The 4,035-nt window shown below is 50.1% G+C and overlaps 1 pseudogene; it reads right to left on the bottom strand.

Annotated features, from left to right (window-relative positions):
- Nucleotides 1-1,006: 1,006 nt before the first annotated feature.
- LOC139014411 (glyceraldehyde-3-phosphate dehydrogenase pseudogene) lies at nt 1,007-1,970 on the bottom strand (annotated as a pseudogene).
- Between the last annotated feature and the right edge of the window lie 2,065 nt (nt 1,971-4,035).

Raw genomic sequence — 4,035 nt, forward strand, 5'->3', positions numbered from 1 at the left:
TTACTAATGGAATCTATTAATTTATAGCCACAAAAGAATCAGCTAATTTGTGGTTAATGATGTTTAAAAGATAAACAACACAGATGAACTCCATGGAGCACAACCCCAGTTCTCTGGCATCTGTCTGCACAGACACTCTAGCTCTCAGTGAGGGAGAGGGAGGACAGCAGTTGGGGGGGGGGGGGGGGAGGTCAGTGGGGAGCGATTTGGTGGGGAGCAAAAGGAGCCTTGTTCACCTCTGCAGTTTCCTTTCAAATTGCACATCCTCCACTACAGGTCCCAATATCATCCCTGCTGTGCCCCCACAGGCCACGTCAGCCCCACTCTGGGCCTTGGCTCTCGCTGTGCCTGGACCATCTTTTCTTCTCTTCCCCTGAATATCAGTAAAGATTATTAGTAGCTACTGAATAACTATCCACTTCCTAGTACATCAGAGGGCACCCTAGTGTTTCGCATACATTATTGATCTCTAGGATTCCTCAAAATCCCCTACGAAGTTGGCCTCAGTCTCAGCCCCATTTTACAGGTAAGAAAACTGAGGCCTAGAAAGGTGAGTCAACTTGCCCAGTTTCATTGCAGATGCATGGTGGGTCGGACGCTGGAATCCAGTCTGTCTAATCCCAGAATCCAAGCTCCAGATCAGCATTTCCCAAACCTTACTCATTCTCAAGCCTATATTTTTGCCATTTCTGCAAACTACCTGTGGTAGTGGGGACGGGGGGTTGGAGAAGTGGAGGGTCGGTGGGGATTTTATTTATGATCTTTCTTTAAATTATCGCCTCCCCCTTCTTTTTATTTATTTATTTTTTGGCTAGGTACAGTGAACTGTGATGGTGCATGACAAGATAGGGTTCCCAAAGCCCCTCCGCTTCTTCAGGGGGTGTGGGGTGGAAACTGTGGAGGTCAGGAGATTCTCAGTGTGTTGGGGGATCGAGTTGGGGCAAGGACTTCCCCAGCAGCGGAGGGCCTCTCTTCCTCTTGCTGGGGCTGGTGGTCCAGGGGGTTCTTACTCCTTGGAGGCCATGTGGACCATAAGGTCCACCACCCTGTTGCTGTAGCCAAATTTATTGTCAGACCAGGAAACAAGCTTGACAAAGTGGTCATTGAGGGCAATGCCAGCCCCAGCATCAAAGGTGGAGAAGTGGGTGTCCCTGTTAAAGTCTCAGGAGACAACCTGGTCCTCAGTACAGCCCAGGATGCCCTTGAGGGGGCCCTCCGATGCCTGCTTCACCCCCTTCTTGATGTCATCATATTTGGCAGCTTTCTCCAGGCAGCAGGTCAGATCCACAACCAACACATCAGGAGTAGGGACACAGAAGGCCATGCCAGTGAGCTTCCCATTCAGCTCAGGGAAGGCCTTGCCCACAGCCTTGGCAACACCAGTAGAGGCAGGGATGATGTTCTGGGCAGCCTCTCAGCCATCAAGCCACAGCTTCCCAGAGGGGCCATCCACGGTCTTGGTGGCAGTGATGGCATGGACTATGGTCATGAGTCCCATGGATGACCTTGGCCAGGAAGGCTAAGCAATTGGTGGTGCAGCAGGCATTGCTGACAATCTTGAGGGAGTTGTCATGGTTCACACCCATCACATGGGGGCATCTGCAGAAGGGGCAGAAATGATGACCCTTTTGGATTTACCCTTCAAGTGAGCCCCAGCCTTCTCCATAGTAGTGAAGACACCAGTGACTCCACAACATACTCACACCAGCATCTCCCCATTTGATGTTGTCAGGATCTTACTCCTGGAAGACGGAGATGGGCTTTCCATTGAGGACAAGCTTCCCGTTCTCTGCCTTGACTGTGCCTTTGAACTTGCCATGAGTAGAGTCATACTGGAACATGTAGACCATGTAGTTAAGGTCAATGAAGGAGTCATTGATGGCGACAATATCCTCTTTGCCAGAGTTAAAAGCAGCCCTGGTGACCAGGCGCCCAATGCGGCCCATTCCGTTCACTCTGACCTTCACCATCGTGTCTCAGGGTTGTGGCTGGCACTGCGCAGGAAGAGCGGCTTCTTCAGAAGCAGAGAGCCCTTCTTTTTATTTTTTCATTTTAGCTTCATCCCCAGCAGTATTACCCAAGTCTGATAAGTTAAGAATATATTTGTTTCTAAGACAAATTTGGAATAAATACCTGACTACTAAATTACACACTTGCCTTATCCTACCTTATAATCTTGTAAACCACCTGTGGTACAAGAGCTATACACACTCTAAACATGTATCCCGAAAAGCCATAATCACATGGCAGGCATCCTGCGTACCCGGTCCCATTTGCTCCGTCAACCTTCCTGATACAGCCCACCCTCTGACAGGCACTGGGAGCCCGCCTGGACTCCTCCAGCCCACGGACATCCTTCCTTTTGTGGACAGAAAATTCATGTCATTAGCAAACCACAAAAAGACAGAATGAAAATAAGGGCATAGGATTTGTTTCCTTGAGAAGATTATAAGATCCTTGAGGATTAGAAGCAAACCTCTTCAATCTTGAAGGCTTCACTCTGTGGGAAACAGAGATGGAAGCTCACAGAAGGTGCCCAGGAAAGCCTGGGGGGGGCGGGGAGGGGTGCTGAGGGGGATACAGCACGGAGGTGTGGGGAGAGGTTATTGTCATGGCTGCGTTTGGGCCAGCCTGAATCCATATTCCTTCTTCTGCCAACAATGCTCAGAATTCACCTGGGAGTGTCCCCTCCCTTCTCCCAGCCCAGTGGTCCAGGGCGGGCCTCCCCAACCTCCCCAACCTCCCCATAGGTGCTGGACAACCCCCACGCCATTGTGATTAGTTCAGAAATGGGGCCGTGACCCAAACTTGGCCAGGGAGTCAGGCCTAGGGCTTTTGTTCAATTTTCTGGGGAAGGAGCAGCTCTGTCCTGTTGAGCTGGACTCTCAGAGGGCGTGGGCCTGGAGATCTGGGTGGTCGTCTTGCTGGGAGCCTGAGAATTTAAACCCCCGTGGAAGAAGCAGGCACGTGTAGAGGGGGCAGGGCTTGAGAACCTGTATCCAAACAATCCTGAAATAGGATCTAACGTCAGAATTTTCAGCCAATAAACCTCCCTTTGGCATAAGCCTTTTTGAATTGGATTTTCAGTTACTTGCAACCAAAACACCCTGGAGGAACCCTTGACTAGGGGTCAGGAAACCAGACTCTGAGTGTATCTCATGTGACCCTGTGAGTCACTGCATCATGCATGACCCTACCTCAAAGGCACCTCCCACTCTCTCCTCCCCCAGCATTTCCTGTCCCGACCCAGCCCAGTGCCCCCTGACATTTCATTCTATGTTCATGACCTTGTTTGCTAGCCATCTGTCTCACTGCTGTCCGCCCAGTGCTCAGAACAGACCTGGCACACGGGAAGTCCTTGGTAAATATTTGTTGCGTGGTCCTGCCTGTTTCTCCACCTGTGAAATTTGAGGGAAGTATAACGTTTTCTCTCAGGATCCTTCTGCTAGGCTGTGCTTTGCTTCCATCGCAGCTTCCCAGACCTCTGAGAAGGTGGCACGAGGGTTTCTCCTGAAGGTGGAAGGAGTTTGTAGGACTGTCCTCACTCTCTCCCTTCCTCTGCCTACACAAGTTCATTAACCAAGAAGTCCCTCTTGATGTCTAACCCAATCTTTCATGCTGCAACTCGAGTTCAACAGCCATCCCAAGGCCACTCAGAGCAGAGAAGAACCAGTTTAAAGTGACATGAAATCCTGTGAGAAAATAAAAGCTCAAAGATGCCTGCATTTTCTTCCACCACAAAGAAACCCTTGTTTCTTTCTCATGGCCAGTTTCTGACTTTGCACAAGTTCCTTTCTTGCCTGCACCTAGGAACAAAGCTCTTCTGGAGATGCGGATGCAAAGATGAGAATAAAATAAATAAACTGTCTGTTTAATCATTCCTATTGTCAAAACAATGGCTAAGCCAGAATACCTCTGCTCTGATTCATCCCGACTGACCCCCTTCAGAGGGAGCGGGCAGGAGGCAGGAGAGTCAACATTTCTCAGCCCATTTTCCAGATGAGCTCAGAGGAAGGGGGAGGCTCTGCAGTGAAC

The sequence above is a fragment of the Myotis yumanensis genome, unplaced genomic scaffold, assembly GCF_028538775.1.
Source record: "Myotis yumanensis isolate MYYU_CA2020_CCGP unplaced genomic scaffold, mMyoYum1.0.hap1 SCAF_7, whole genome shotgun sequence".
NCBI lineage: Eukaryota > Metazoa > Chordata > Mammalia > Chiroptera > Vespertilionidae > Myotis > Myotis yumanensis.